This window comes from Strongylocentrotus purpuratus, unplaced genomic scaffold (assembly GCF_000002235.5).
Source record: "Strongylocentrotus purpuratus isolate Spur 01 unplaced genomic scaffold, Spur_5.0 spur5_scaffold_6, whole genome shotgun sequence".
NCBI lineage: Eukaryota > Metazoa > Echinodermata > Echinoidea > Camarodonta > Strongylocentrotidae > Strongylocentrotus > Strongylocentrotus purpuratus.
The window spans coordinates 37,324,338-37,342,323 of NW_022145612.1; positions in this window are offsets into that span (position 1 = coordinate 37,324,338).

The window sequence follows — 17,986 nt, forward strand, 5'->3', positions numbered from 1 at the left end:
GAAATACATAAAGGCTACCTTGTCAATATCTGTCACACTTTTTTGTAATAATAAATTTATCATCCAAATATATAGCTCGTTAGATATCAATTGTAGATAAACGTAATTAAAGATAAACTTGAGTTCTGGTAAAAAAAAAAGAAAATGAATTCTCACAGAATCAAACGAAACTTACACTGAATGTTCAAGATTACAAACAAATGTCATGTGCCAAACAATTTTGGAAGAAAATGTATACTGGCTGAGTAATGAGTATAGAAAGATAAGGAAAATCAGGGTAGTACTAGCCCCGACACCATGTGTGTTGTCCCATATACATCTTTATGTGTAAGTGATTGTTACTTTACCAAGACTGCCAAATTTATGATGATTTTGATGACTCCAGAACCTCGCATTACACACCATTACTTACATGCTATATGATCAACTTTTCTGATCCATTCCACACCTTTTCTTTCACAATGCAATCGCATTACCAGAACTCAAGTTTATCTTTAACCCTTTTGTTTTAGTAGGTCCACGGTCAAACTTAAAGCTTTTGCTTGACAGATGTTAGACAAATTGATCAAAATAAATTTATCAACATATCTATTCTTCCTATTTTTTCAAAGATTTTAGAGATATTTGTATATAAATTGTCGTGTACATTAATTCTTGACACTCTACATCTTCTGCCATCACCGAGTCCATAAGGGTACAAATGCCTTTGATAATAAAAAAAATAATGAGAGGCCTCTTTTTAGATCTCAGAAAAGAAAATATTGTCTTGATCACACAATTTTGTTAAACTAATCGGAATGTGGTTTTAGAGGAATTGCAGTAGAATGATTTTAAAGTATTTAAGTAATCGAAAGCAATGTGTTGTACTAACAAAAATGTGGATCACAGACAAAGGCTGTAAGATGTGGAATGCTTTAAGGCTCAAAATATGTTTAATGCCGAATCAAAGAAATTGATAAACTGGTTAATTATTGTTTATATTACGATAAACTAATGATCAATATTTAAAAAAAGAGTTTCTATGATCTTTAAAAAAAAATTAATGTTACTCAAATAAAAATTAAAGTTAAGGAATCTTTTATTGAACAAGTCATACATTTAACGTGTTTCGGCATCACAATTGATGATTCATTAACTTAAAAGGAATACGCTGGTGTCATCTGTTGGTGTATTGTATATAAAAAAAATTAAAAAAACAATTCCCCAAAGAAATAATGATGATTTCTATATAACACTTAAATCATTGTATTCATGGACATGCTCTAATAACAGACTTCTAATGTTACAGAAGAAAATTATACGAATGTTATCCTAAAGCCAGACTTGCCCATATTATGCTTCATTTACACAACCTTCACATTTTGAGAGTATACGATATCTATGTTTATCAGTGTGTAAATTGTATGTATTATGCTTTAAAAGACTTTCACCAAGTACTATTGTACATTATTTTCAACTTAATAAGACTTTTCATGGACACCAGGACTCCGTTGCATAAAACTTACCACTGATGGTAACTTTGCCATCAATGGTAAGTACATGGAAACCTTGATTTTGATTGGCTTTTGAGCCCTGTTTATATCATGGTAGTTACCATTGATGGCAAAGTTACCATCAATGGTATAGTTTTATGCAACGGGGCCCAGAGCAGGTATTCAAACAATTTTCATATTACTGGGGTATAAGGACATTAGTTTTCCAAAATTTGGAATGATATACCGATAGAAATTAGACTGAGCCCATCAATTAAAAGTTTTAAAAGAAAATTTAAATTGTATGTATTACAACAATACTCAAAATTAAGTGCAATAACCTATCAGTATAACAGATCAATATGTGTTGCTTGTGTGTATGGGAGAAAGTGTATGTCTGTAAGAGTGAATCATTTCATTTTTTTCTCTCTCTCTTTCTACTAAATAATTAATAATTTGAATATTGAACATAGTTATTTTGAAGTTATACCTGTAGACAAACTTTTTATATAAGGCCTGGCCTTCCTGTCTTGGTTTAAATACTTTCATTAATGTACATTTTTTATTTATTTTGGGGTCTTCTTGTCTTCCCCGCTTGTGTTATTCTCATGTTATATGTAAATTAAATTGTATATATTTTTTCATGTTTGTTTACCTATGTATATTTATTAAATAAAATGAAGTGAAGTGAACTAAACTGATATTCTTTGAAGTTTTGTCCGAGTCCGACCCCCTTTTTACAAAATACGTGTTCCATCCCTGAGTATTTAGAGAGCTCTGTTAAATATTATTTCTTGGCGAAGTCTATATAGAAAAAAGCCTGGGTTCCATCTTTGTTTATTGCTTACATCCTTGTAAAAATGTGTTTACTTTATACATTAACGGTGCTAATTATGACACAAATTCTTCTAAGAGACGAGGATGCTAGTGCCCTTTGGTAAGGCATTAATCCTCATTACCAATTCATTAAGAATGTAACAGATGTAATTGAAAAATAACGTTACCATATGGTGATCCATGGGAGCTAACAGTTATCCTGTTCCCAAATGAGTCTTCTATAATTATTGATGATAAAATGAGTAGCTGATTACATTTCTATAATTTCATAATTCAACATCTTGTTTGCCTAAAGTTAAATATAACTGGAGTGATTTTAGTAACTTCAGAGTCCCTGGGCTATGTGAATAATTTCAATAATGTATTATGAAGAACATGCATTATATTATTAATATTTTGCATCAAGTACACTATTTGTCGAATAATCAAAAAGAAAATCAACATGATCAACCGACCGTTTCGGTGTATCGACTACAATATGCAATAGCGCCATCTTGCTGTGTTTTTTTTTCGCTTGACGGTAATCCACTTTGCCGGGGTGATGTAAATGTTGCTCTTCCAAAATTACTTGATTTATGACGAACAGGTGAGATGCCGACGCGCATAATTCTACCTGACGTGTCAAGAATGGTTATAAAGTACGTTTGCAGAAATAGTCTGCAAATGTAGACACCTGGCACTATCAATTATAAATCGAATATGACAGAAAGGAGAGGGGGTGGGGGGGGGGATTGTGTAGTAATATATTCTTATTCACCGATAATCGCTCCAAAAAGGCACACGATTGAGCAAAAACCTAATAATTACTGAAGGAGAAAAGAAAAAACAAGCAAGTAGAAAATAGACAGACAAACAAACAAACATATGGACTGCTTCCGAGAAAGATTGAAACTGTCTGTCTTTCAGCTTGACCTGGGGCGTGGAGAGAAACTTGATTTACTTACAATAATTATTCACTTTGTCAAAATACAGATTCAAGCTATATTCATTACAATTAAACATCAGAAAATTTGAAGATTGAGTGTGTAACGAAGGATAATGAAATATAATGTTGTTTGGAACTGAATTCGACTGAATTCGGAAAATAGATATTAAAGACTCGTTAGCGGGAGGGGGGGGGGGCGTTTTGTTTTCTAGTCTTCATCGGTTCAACTTCACAGATATAACTCATTAGAGAAAATACACTTTAAATTGAACTAATAACATCTTCAGCATTATTATGCAATGTGAATATCTGAATATTATAGTCTATATAGTCTATAGTTCAGACAGCAAGTATGCCAGTAACAAAGGTTTGTGTTTGTAGACTAACTTATTCCACACTGCACGCACTCAACAACAAGGTTGATGAGTTTCAGGCATGGTCACTTTCAGACTTTATGAGAAAGACAGAAGGTCAGTCAAATGCCATGTTCCTCTTATGTTCCATATATTTTATTCTCCATCCTCAGTGGCGGATACAGATTACCCCCCCCCCCCCCCTTCACCTCGATCCTGTTTTATTTACTTTTTATATAATCATGAATTCAATTTTCAATTTTAAGTCCCCACCCCTCATAAATCACTCCTAGTTGCATCCCTTACTTAAATGGCGAAGGTACCCCCTTTTGTACAGCCCAATCTCATGAGATTGGGCTGTACAAAAGGGGGTACTGGTACTTACAAATTTGGTATAGATGAAATCTTCGATAATTTGTTCGCGTTAATCACAGTGCCATACGATTACCACCTCACAGTTAAAATTTTGGCAAATCGTTTATCCAACAGAATATAAAATCAAACTCATTGGTAATAAATGAAAAGGTGACAGATGTGACTTCGCGAGAAGAAGGGGTTGAGGTCGGTATTGAGCCCCCCCCCCCCCACACACACAAACACACACAAACACACACAACCCCATTCTCATTATGGAAAATAAAGCTTACTGATTGAAATAATAATAATAATAATAATAATAAAAACGTTACTTATAAAGCGCTTACCACCGAAGTCTCTAAGCGCTATACACACAAAATAGACTGATATACAATTACATCTTATACAAAACTAAAAATGCAAATAAACCTACAAATAACAATACATATGGAATACACATCAAAGTGAACAGAGATAATTATGATAGCCAGTAATATGTTTGAGATGGAGATATTACATGACACATTATTACTCATTTACGACGTTGTAAACTTATGTTACGACTGGACCTCTATCCGGGACCTCTATGAAGAACAGCGCCATTATAATAACGGTTTAGGATAGAGCAATCCAGTCGTCTTCTTTGTAAAATATTATTTGTTTATGTTCATATGTTATATGGGTTTTTTTACGGAAAATGAAACCAGACCACACCGAACGAAACCAAACGTTGTTCAGGGTAACAGTCCTGCCATTGTTATCATGAACATGAATATAACGCTTCAAGACCTCATACGGTTATGTATTTTGCATTGGATTTTTTTATGTAGCGGCGTGCTTAGCATTTTGTTTTTAATTCTAGGGCAATTCCATAGTATATTGACTCGTAATTCACCAACATCATTATAGTAATCAGAATGAACTTAGATACATCAAAGTTACAAATTTATTTATTTATGCATGCATGCATGTTCACAACTTCACAATTCATTGGAGTTAACATCACATAAAAACGAATACAATATAACCAATCATTTTCAATTTTACAATCCATTTGAATTGACTTCACGTGAAAAAGAATATAACAATATTTTATCGAAGACAAGTTGCAACTATCATACACAAAAAGGTGATGAAAGATAAGCAAATAGAGCTTGAATCGTTAAAACACCTTAACCAAGGTATTTCCCTTGAAACTCACATTCTAAAACCGTATTCATGTATGCACAAATTCACATTCCTCAATGTGTGACCTTAAGCTTTTTGACCCATGAGGACATTATGATGTATGTGACCAAAGGGGGTGGGGGCATGAGTCCCAATAACTTCATAATATACCACTAACCAGAGCAGAGGTTGGTCATTATGTTTCTAATCAATATAGCACAAGTACTAAATAGCTGACATTTACATTATTTGCAAGATTGTTAAGCTGGCAGAAAAACAGTTGGTGTTGTTTATTTTCAGTATCGTGTCATGCTGTATCTATGACTGTACATGTACATTGTATTTAGATATTGAAGCGGATTGTTTGTGTAAGAAACACAAGCGGAGGCTGAGGACCAATTTCATTAACATCTATTATTCCCATGTTATGTTGAATTAGTCGTCGAGTAATAAGCATTTTTATACTATAAGTATAACACTAATTAACTAATTGTTATACTATATTGTATCTTTGTCTAATTAAAATAAAGCTTAACCATCTCCACCATCACGGATGTACGTCGATCGTTGGAGCAAAGGGCTCAAATGAAAGATACACTCTTTGTTCATACGTGGCTTCTACAAAGTGGGTGGGGCTTGGTTGCAATAATTTTCAAATAGATAAATTTCAAAGTAAGCCTAAAACTCGAACATATAGTTCTCCATTTTGCCTAATGTAGTTGATGCTACAATCATAATTAATTGTGAGTCTACCCATTTACATGTATGATATTCCGTTAACAGTCCGTATAGAGCCCGTAAGACGAAATTAATTACAAGGAATTAAAAATGCCACATTTTGTTAAAATTTTGTTTCTACCCATTTCATCTGCTCTATTGAATTTCATGTACATGTATCTATTTGAGTGTTATGTATATTTTAAAATTTACGTGGAATAGAATCAGATTTGAATGTCATTAAAATGCAACAATATTGTTCGTTTTAATACAGGCCTCTGTTACTCGTTAGTAAAACACTGCAACACAATTTGTTGATTCGTGTTTCAGTACATACTGCAGAACACGCCATAACGATTAGAAGCACCTGTTATTCTACTCTGCTATATGTGACCAAACAACAAGTCGATTTCAGTTTTTGTGTATAATTTTTGTGTATAATATTCTACATTTCGTACTCATGATATTTATACACAGTTTTCGAGACTTGCCACAAATATTTTCGTCGGACTACGGGTCGGGAAGAGACGGCATGAGCGTGGGCAGGGGTGCACCCCCAAACAGCGGGGAGCTAATTGCTGACTATGCTGGAATTCTGCCCTCTCGTTGATCCGCCCCTCCTCACCCCCAGTTATGCTGGCTGCACCCTCCCCTCTCAAAATTATACTCCCTCCCCCTTGTCGCGCTCTCTGTCTTGCTGTATTAATGTACACCCTCTCCCACTTTAAACGTTCTCTCTCTCTCTCTCTCTCTCTCTCTCTCTTTCTCTCTCTCTGTCTGGCTCTCTATGTCTGCCTGTCTCTCTTTCTTCCTCCCATTTTCCCTCTTTGCCTGTCACTCGCGTGGGGGGGGGGGGGGTGTATCATCGACCGTCGATGGGGTTCACTTAATTATCATATTGCACCAGGCATTATATGTTATCATAATTATTAGTTCATTTATCCTATTTTGTCGAAAATATTTTGTTCAGCCGATGTCAACGCTGTGATATACATGTATGTGCGTTTTGAGTTTTTTAAATTTTTAATCCAGACTGATTTCGCCTGGATTTTTGTGTGCAAAAAAAGAAAGAAAAATCTATAGTCCCAGGTAGAAACAAACTAGACAGACACGAAATTGGACACAGCCGACCTTGGTGACATTCACGCGAACAATTTTTTTTTCACGAGTTCATGGAAAGTGCTATCATTTTTTTTCTTCCAGTTTCGCAAACAGATTATTGGGAATGGATGGGTGTGGCCATAACCAAACGACCTTGAAAGTGCACCCCAGACAACGAAAGAGGAAAATGATAATCCATGGCTAATCCATGGCTAGACAAAGAGAATGACAAGTTTAAGACGAAATTGTGTTTTTAAGACAATCAATAATTATTGCTCAAAAAGAACTGTGATTGATTATTAATCATGGTAATTGATCTGTCATTTGATTACGCTAATTAGCGAAAAAATGTTTTTTAAAGGTCCTGCAACACTGGCAGTGACCTTCAAAACCATGAAAATTCTTACAAGCGCCGGATAATTCGGTCATTGGTTATTTACTTCTTCCTTCTTCTTTTTTTGATGTTGATCTTTTTTGGTCGGTCGGGTGTCGTTCTTGCGTCGGCCTTCTCTGTGCGACTGTAGGATATAGAGGGAGAGGGGCATCGAACCCCTAACAACCCCCTCTACCAACGCCCCTTCATGACTGAAAAGAAAATATTTTGATGATCGTGCTGGAGGAGGAGGGTGGGTGTCACCTCGGTTACGTCATCTGGTGTTGATTTGGCACTGTTTTTGTAGTTGCTAATGAGGACAGGGCCGCGCGATAACAGACATCTGATGTGAATGGAATCGAGTATTCTTTTGTTTCAAACTGTTCAAACAAGAAGAGAAGTTGGATAAATTTGTTATGAGAGTAATTAGATCTGAAATTACCCCGGGAAATTACAAGGGGTAGGGGTGTTCCTTTTCTGATTTTGGCGAATTGAAACAAATTTAGGTAACATACCGGACAGAATAAGCTTTTTAAACAAACAACCCTGGACCAGGGACATCTCTAGCATGTCCCCTTAAATTTACCATCTGGTGTTTTTCATCCCAAGACCTGGGGAGGAGGAAGAAATGTTAGAAACCATGTGGGTGAAAAGGAGCAGTAAGTGCAGAAGAAGAATAAAATGGCCGAGGAGGAAGGAGAGAGAGAGAAAAAGAGAGAGAAAGAGAGAAAGAGGGAGAGAGAGAGAGAGAGAGAGAGAGAGAGAGAGAGAGGGTGGGGGAGAGGGGGAGAGGGGAGAGATGGGGTGATTGGGATCTCTTATACTCTTAACAGGATTACAATTACATGGACTGTATTCAAACAAACGTAGTAGTACTAGTACTAGCTAGCACTTAGTACAAATACGTAGTAATCCTGTCTTAATTTTCGTGATTATTGACATCATCACCACCACCATCACCATCATCATCATCATCACATTCATCATCATCACATTCATCATCATCACCATCAACGTCACCACCATCACAACACTCGCCATTTCCCTATCTCATTTGGAGCAATGCGTAATCCTGAAAATAGTTCGGCACAATTATTATTCAAATTTTGTAGTCCAGTACAGGGATCGGAGAAACTTCCAAAACATTACGCGTATAGTTCGGTAAAAAAAAAAGAAGACACGAAAAATTCCGGTTAGTTACAAGAACAAAAGCCTGTTTCTTTCCTTTCAATTTCACTGTCCGTGCCAAGGGTTGTGTGCTTTATCAACTGAAATTGGAATAAGCAAGTTATTGCAGATTGGATGAAAACGTCTTGTAAAGTATGGGATATGGGAGTTATAAACGTATGAAACTTTAAAACGAATATAAATTTTTAAAGAGTGCTTTTGTGTGTGTACATGTATTACACATAGGAGGGGAGTACTCCCTTTCTTTATATTTTTTTTCATTGTAAAACAAATGTCTATTTGAAAGGATATTTGCAAGAATAATTACAAAATAAAAACTAGATGGGAACGAAACAATAACTGCTGCCCTCCTGAAACCTTACATCCCGGAGTTTTCAAGTGTATAGTAAACTTTTACATTCCATTAACAATTTGGGGTGTACTCAGACTTTTAATCACATAATCGAATTGTCTTGTGGGGGCGGGGGCCCCAATGTCCGAAAAATCTCTGACAAGCCAAAAAAGTAAAGGGGCTTGTGGATCGTTGTCTGCTCTAAAATTGCTATCGGGGCAGAATTAGGACAGGGAATTGATTATGTACATCATTCTAGAGAGGTCATTTCTATGTATTGAAGGTATGCAATATGGGGTTTGCGGGGCGGGGAGGGGAGGGGGTCGTGTGTCCAGTACCCCTGGATCCGTCAATGATTACAAAGACGGAAGGAAATTATCAAGTAGACTCGGATTAAGAATAATCTACCCCTCCAGGAAGACAGGCTTGTCGAATATTATGCTGATAGCACAAAAAGTGCTTCGTCGCACAGTTCGTCAAAAAGAAGACACGCCACAGTTGCCCAATCTCTATACAAGAAAAAAACATCCTTACAACCTGTGAATGTTTGGTTATTCTACTTCACTAATGTTTCAAAACAATATGAAAAGAACTGCAAATGAAGAATCTGGTGTCCACTGTTATTTGTTGGTCTATATGCTATATACGAAAGATGTGCAGAAATATTTCGCATATATTATATTACACTATTTATCGTACGGAGTTTCAAACAGATATCACCGTTTGAGGGTAAAATTATGTGTAACACTAACATGTTGAACTAGAAGAAACTAGAAAGAAATTGCTAAAAGTTTCGTCTGGAAAACATCATCGCAATCCACTGGTTATTCGAGTGGAATCCAATTTCCTTTTATGATGAGTATGAATTATGAAATGGTTGAGTATATCGCTCAGTTGGTCTCGAATCCGCAATAAAAATGTTGCGAAATAGAGAGACTATAAGCTCGGCTTTTCAGGCTCATTTTGCAATAAATAAAGAATGCTTACTTTGTAATATATCTCGGTATACTGGGCAAGGGAGAGAAAGAGGAGGAGAAGGCGAAAGGAGAAGGAAGGAGAAGAAAAAGAAGAAGGTGATGAAGAAGAAGAAGCACAAAAAAGAAGAAGAAGAAGAAAAAAAAAAGGAAGAGATGATTACAAGAAGAGAAGGAGGAGGAGCAGAAGAAAGAAAAAGGAGAAGGAGACGGAGGGGGAAGTGGATGAATTAGGTGGAGAAAGAAGAGGAGTGGAAAAAGAAGAAGAAGAAGGAGGAAGAGGAGGAGAAGAAGAAGAAGAAGAAGACCTTGTTCAACAGTCAGCACTTTCTATAAACAACAACATTATTGAACAATTATACAACTACATGTCTTTTGGTATAAATTTTGAGTTCACTTTCGTTTGGAGGGGTAACCGAAGTTCGTGCATGGAGCTGTTGCTACCAACTCAAATTCGCTCCATTGTGTGTATGATCAACCACGCATTTTATCAAATTTTCTATTGTTTTCAGTCGCACCTCCCAACAACATCTTTTAGTAATTAGGACCGTTGATCAGGTTAAATCGATTAAAAAGGAGATCTGAACTGAATTTGAACTTGAATTTTGGGTCATGGCCCCGGAAGAAAAAGAGGATAGATAAACAACCCCATTGCCAGTAAAAGCTGCGACTTCCCCTTTCGACCCTCAGCTTCACATTCAAGAACAAACTCCCGTTTTCTTTTTCTTTTTTCGAAATGGATCACTTTTGCAGATGATAAGTTTTTCCCCTTACGTGAGGATGTATCGTCGGAAGTTCAACCTTTGGTAGGTCAGTGATTAAGAATGGAAGAAGTTCAAATGCAGGTCATGCCTTTAAACCCTGGCTAACAATATCCTACTCATCCTAACAATACAAAGGGATGTTGTTTGAATGATCCAACCTGTACAATGTCCTTTCAGAATAGAATCAGTATGATATAATACAATATCCTCTTATAAAAATTGCTCAGTTCGATACAATACTGCATGCATCAAGATGATGTAAGAAGAGACTTGTATAAACAAATTATTAAAAAAGAGATTTTCAGAGTTTTTCAAACTTGTGTCAACCCCCTCTTTTCCTGAATCCTATAGGTTCGCCCCTGGCCATTGACCACGATACTGTTCTTATCTTTCTTGACCAGTAGGGTTTGCACTTTTCCCGACGGTACCTTGACTGCAGCATTCAGCGGCAATAACAAGGAAAGGGCAAAGGATTATCAACGGTTCTAGATCCACTTCCCAATTTCGTTTCCATGTCATGTGTACCACGAAATTAACAGATTACTCGCTGGTAATCTGTTAAACTCCTCGTGAACTGAAGTTTTTACATCGAACTATAAAACACCTGTAATCGAACATGTTGTCATTATACGGTTGGTTATATTTTGGCTATATATTTTACCATGATAACAGCATGCATAATGAAGGATTTTGTAAATTGTTTTTTAAATGTCCACGAAAAAGAAATATGCTAGGAATTGTTAATTTTTATACTTCCAAGTATAATGACATCAGGTTTAGCGTTGGAAACAAATGCCCTCTCTTGTGTTTATTTGTTACAACGTCCTTGTAACAAACCAAATGGCCAAAATAATCAACGTATTGGACTACAGTTTATAGAAGTTTGTTTATTTGCTTGCTTTTTCAAACCTTTGGATAACTAGAGACAATAAACGGTTATTATATACTTGTCTATCTCGATGCACTTATTGATTTTTACTAATTTTGATTCATTATTCCCAAGATAAGATTCATCTTATTTTTCGTCTAAACTTCCACAAAATTCAGGGTTATTATCAAAACGTTGATGTTTACTTTCTTCTCAAAATAAATTATCCACAACGTTGGTCTGGATTGATTTAGATTTATTAACTCTTACATTAATCATCAAGTTTGACAACATTCAGGATAACTAGATCGTGAAGAGGAAAGGTGGCAAAGCAATAGGCTGAAAAATTTGACATTTGGAGACAATGACCTGTGCAATTAAAAGAGCTTTGTTACTTTCGGGTTGTTTCTCCATTTCCTGACGCGCTTGTGAGAGACGCCACTGGAGACCATTTTCTGTTTCAACACAACTCTACAAATAAAAACAAACAATAACAAAAAAGATAAAAGAGAGAAAGGGAAAGGGAGAAGGGATGGGTAAAACAGAAGTCTGGACCACACGACTCCCATCTCCATAATCAGTAGCTTTGTAAATTCGCATTCCATTTTCTGAGTAAGATCTGTGTCCCCCCCCCCCCTTGTGCCAGAGCCCCCTCAATGGATGGCCTTACGCTACGTCTCTGCCTCTCATTCAACATTTGCATTCAATTCCAATAGAAAATGCAACGCCCATTTACGGAGAGCCACGCCCCCTCGATAATTGATATCTGCACCCACCCCTGAATTTAAAAACAGTATTATGCTTTGCCAAATCGATAAACCAATTTCCCACAAATAGGATCGTCGCTATGGGAGGGGGAGGGGGTTTGGATGTAAAACCCCTAATCGTTTTTTTCCACCACCACCAAATTTGAATTTTGTTGAGCGTTGTCGAAAAAATGTGCAACGTTGAGAACCTACTTTTCGCTTATTAGGAAGAAATAGGCTTTCTCGTTGGTAAATTTTGTTTTACCCCCGCCGCCCATATTGAACATGGTCTGTTGACGCCCCTTGACATCCGTGGATATGAAACTAAACCAAACCATGCTGATAGAGTCCATGACCAAACGAATAGGAAATAGACAGAGATTACTCGCATTCTTGGCAGAAAACAAAGAGGTCAATACCTTGAGCCGGAAAACTCGTTTTATGCTACCTTTTCACACCATCAGATAGTTGATAGCAGTGGCGTCATTAGATCATTAGATCATGTTATATCATGGTGGAGGAGTGGGGAGGGCATAAACCCAATACAACGAGATTCCAACCAGCGAAAAGTGGTCCACAGACTCAGTTACAAATTGTTATGTCATGGCGACGTTATCACAAGCCTCGTGAGTTTAGGACTGTTGCCCCCTTCCCATTGAAACACTGATTATACATTCATAAAGGAAGGAAATGAAAAGTTCTTTTTAATCCGACGCGAGGTTTCGATAAAAAGGTCCTCGGTATTTATCAAATTTACCAGTAGAGGTTACAAAAAATATCATCAAACCCGCCCTCATGGCCTCACACTCTAACGAATATTATTAGGATTGGAAAAGTATACATGTATTCGCCAATGTTTTGGTCAGGGGTGCAACCCCTACCCCTCCCTCAATATTGCGAGGCGCCTCTTTGATAGGCGATACAGTAGATTGGTAGACCTTCTGTTTCTGGCCAAAGACTGGAAGAAAGGAAACCAGGGATTTGCAGATCTGTCCTTGAACTACGACTTCGATGAATCGAGTTGTCATGGTAATCAGATGGACGTCAAAAGAGGAAAGAAGAAGAAGACACCAGTTTCGAAACGGAGGAAACTCTTGACGAGACATCATCCTGTCTGGCGGTCGAGAAGGAGAACGTACGTGCCTCGCAGGTGGATATAGGGCGTTTCCATGACGACGGGGTCTGGATCGTACACGAGATGTGGTTTCACCCATATATTCTTGGAAGTTATCTTGGTATAGGAAATGGCTAAAACTACTTTTTTTTTTTGCAGAGAAGTTAAAATTAGGTTACCGCGCCAGTTTCAGTTTTACACTCTGATTGATCAAACTTCCTTAAATAATGAGAATAATAGAATATGTACGTATATGAATGTAAAATAGCAAGGTGTGTGTTTTTTTTCAGTATTTCTATGACAAAAAGTGCAACTCAATCTGTTTTCTCGGTGTTCGACCGTTCGCCAGATGCCACTTTACGAAGAATTAGAGACTGGAGGAAAAGATGAATATTGATAAGGTTGTATATCTAATAACGTTACTCTCATATGGAATGAAATGTAAAAATCTTAAAATCCTAAGTATTTCTTAATAAAAATGCTTTCGTTTTAACTCGATTACATCATTGATAATTATTTCCGTGAAGTAATGACAACAATTGTCCGTCCGAACTTTGATATGTTACAGCATAGCAACGATTCTGTAGATCTGGGAGATGATTTGGGATGAGGATGGGAAGAAAGGTCAAGTATTATGACGTCATGAATTAAGGGTGAAAGACGTAGGCCGATGTACATTCCTGAACTAATAAATTCTCTCACAATGGCATGTATGACCTACTATACATCAAAGTTCACAGACCTACAGGTAAAAAAAATGTACATATTGAAATACAACACAAACAGCAGCAGCAGTATCAACAACAACAACAACAACACTGCTGATTAATATACTTCAGATTTCGAAAAAGATGAGGAGGAAGTAATAGCAGGAAAATTGATACTGATAACAATAATGGTGACAATGATGCATATTCGATGATAACAGCAAAAAGGAACAACAAACAAACGACAACGATGCTGATGATGATGTATTGATAATAATGATAATGACAGTATAATTAATGATAATGATGATATCAATAATGATGATAATAATAAAAACCATTAATTGAATTATTAATGATAACAGAATACTTTTGTGAAGGCCTAGGCTCTTGCTCTTCGAATACTAGCACAGTAACTACATCCAGATGGTCAACATGATGTCCCCCACCCAACCCTTTTCTCTCCCCTTCTCTCTTTCTTTCTCTCTCTCTCTCTCTCTCTCTACATACTTGTTTCAAGCCTTGACCTTAGCCGTTCCTCTGCCAAGGCTAATAATCAATTCCCTCATCTTCACTGACTTGTGACCCTTGGCCGTGAGAAGACAGACATACCATTCTCACTGCTATGTCCATCTTTCTTATCTTGTTTGTTTGTTTGTTTGTTTGTTTGATTTTGTTTCTACATTTTTCAACATAATAAAAAGTAATTTACAAACTAGGTCCATATATATTATTAACAAAAGTCAAAACTGAATTTGATTACATTACAAAACTGGCCTATAGTAAATGCCACGCATGTACTTTTCTCTTTGTTTAATTTAAATGTGACAGGATAGAAGCATCTTCCAATTTAAAATAAATCATTACATTTCCATGACAATACAACAACATATCGATTGTTTTGTTTTGCATTTTAGACGGATAACATAGTTATTCAAACAATATGCTTACAGTCTTATCGCTGCTTATATCCGACATAAAACACACATAGCACGGTTAATGTACTATCATGACATATTTCAGATCATTTATTAAGTCAGGGTGTATGCACTTTAGATTGTTCAACAAACTTTGGTATATCCTTAGAGTTGATGCCCTTTGATGATACCTTACACGTATCAAAGGGTGCGTTCAATCGAATTTTCAAAGCTAGAATCACAAACATGAATCACAAATCAAAACGCCGTTACAAAAAACAAGGTCACTGCGGTTTGCGTTCAAGCGATTTTTCATCAACGCTGATTCTAGCTCATTACATCATAATGACAATCCGAAAATTTTTCCTACTCTCCTCCTTCTCCATCTGTATTTCTTCTTCTTCTTCTTCATCATCATCTTCTTCTTCTTCTTCTTTCTTCTTTATCTTCTTCTTCTTCTTCACCTTCTTCTTCTTCTTCTTCATCATCATCTTCTTCTTCTTATTCTTCTTCATCATCTTCTTCTTCTTCTTCTTCTTCTTCTTCTTCTTCTTCTTCTTCTTCTTCTTCTTCTTCTTCTTCTTCCTCTTCTTCTTCTTCTTCCTCCTCCTTATCTTACTCTTTAACCTTTTCCCATTTAATTGCTTCATCCTCTTCCTCATTCTTTCGATTATTCCACATTGTCACCGTTATCATCGTCACCAACAGCAACACCAACAACAATATCATTGTCATAATTTATCTCTAAAGATACATGTACATTATTCTCTTCTTCAAGAGTTATGTGAGAGCACACATACTTCATCAAGGCATTAGGTAGCCCCCCCCCCCCGTCCTCACACCACCCCCTATCTCCCCCTCCCCACAATCAATACCACGTACAGCATTCCAATGGGGGAGAAGTTGTCTTATAATACCGTATAGCTGGAGTGTTGCGCTATTGGTGAAAAGTTGTAATGATTTTTGATGACTGAGTCTCTTTACGAACGTTGTCTTGATTTAGGCGGCAACACGGATATATTGAATTGTGCTTCTGAGAAACTGTCGTCAGCACATTACCAACAGACTGTGAACAGCTAATTTGGGGTCACTTGCCAGCCTCAGAAACTAATGTTAAAATGTCTTTATTCAGCATTAGGGTTTATTCTATGCTAAATAAAAAACACACTTCAACTATTTTCTCCACCTTATACCAACAAAGTGAATCCTTCATTGAAAAAGTAGGTCCATGCAGTCTTTCATCTTTATAAAAGATGCTCTTTAGTATTTGGCTATGACGCTGTTATATGAAGAAGAAAAAACAGAACAAGCGAAAGTTATATTTCTTCGAAATAGACGAATTTCCGAAACAATTTCGGCGATTTTCAACGACTTGCAAACAAATAGATACATACAATCTCTTTGCTCCCCTGTGTGGGGGTGAATGAGTGGGTGCAACGTGGACAGAACGTGAGGAACCGAAGTCACACCAGATGGACAAGTCGACTGAAATTCTAAGAACCATAATTATATTTGCCGAAATGTTATCCCTACATTATTTCCCCGAAGGTCGCTATAAACGACAGTTTTTCAAAGTAAAAAAGCAAACTTCATTTCGAACTTTACTCTCACTGCCACAGGCAAACGCAATTGGTGAGAGATGAAAGGAATATCATTGAGAAGTTTTAACTCCAAACCCAAAATGCCTCTGAATTTGAATGCATTGCATTCCTAAATAGAATTAGGAAACAGGCTACAGATGTGTTCGGCATTGCTTATTCATTTTAAATTAGGGATTGTGAAACTCGCGGTTACAGAAACCATCAGCATTACATTGGTAAAGAAAACGCACCAAAAGCAGAACCTAGTAAGTGGTGGCACCAGGCTTAAATGTAAGGGCGTGGCGAGGGGCACGGTGAAAATTCGAGCCTCGTGTACAGGTTGTTCAAACGCTGACTCGGGAAGCATTAGTGAAAAGGGCAGAAGTATCAACCGGGGCAAATTAAGGCCCATCTCCTACCTCCCAGTGCTGCCACTGTGTGGGCTCAGATTATTTGCAAAAGCAAACTCGATTGAAAGAATATGGAAACCACAACTTTGAAAAAAAAAAGAAAAACATACAGTTGAAAATAACGCGGTGAAGTGGAGGAATTTCCATCTTTGAACTGGCACGTTCTTCGTGTAATTCTGTTTTCATCTACCGGAGGCATTACGGGGATTCAAACCACCATCTCTTTTGCCGTTACGACATTATTATTGTACTGGTTCATTGCGAAGGGGCACGCAGATGTATAAAAACAACGGATTTGGACGATTTAATCTGTATTGTAACAGTTGAAGGGGGGCTTCCATGTTGGCAAAGACAGCTGATGATACTTGAGGGAAACGAGGAAGTTTATGAAGTTACTGCCCTTGGCGTAAATCATGACAGATGTTTATTCCCCCTAATCATAATGAATAAAACATGATTGGGTAAGGAGAAGTTAGGGATTAAAAAAGGTACAATTTTTTCAGGGATGGAAAGAAGGTATATAGCTTACGAGAACTCAGGCACAGAGGAGAGATAGATAGTTTGATTGTTTGTTTGTTTTATTTATTCACCATGTAAAATAACTGTTTACAGATAATGACATACATTGGGTACATTGATATATAATACATAGTAGGAATAATGCATAAACAGTTTTTTTTTTAAGCGCAACGTCCCTAAGTAACATGGTTGATAATTATTAGGTAAAAATAGAACATGGCTTAAAATAAGACATTCGTTATAATAGTTGCGCCCCCCACCCACCGATTTGCATTTTAGGGTTTAACGATCAACCCAGGGTGCGTTTGACATTTGTATCTTACGAAATGCCCCCCCCCCCACACACAAACCTCTACCACCACCACCACCACCACCAACACCACCACCACCACCACCACCACCACCACCACCACTACCACCACCATTAATTTTTTAAGTCGTATGCGGCTATATATGGATATGAGAATTAACTACCGAAAAAATGTATGTATAGGCCTATGAATCGTTTTATATTATTTCATTTTCATATTTTAAAAATAAGCGGTAAAAGGGCGTTCATTCTATAC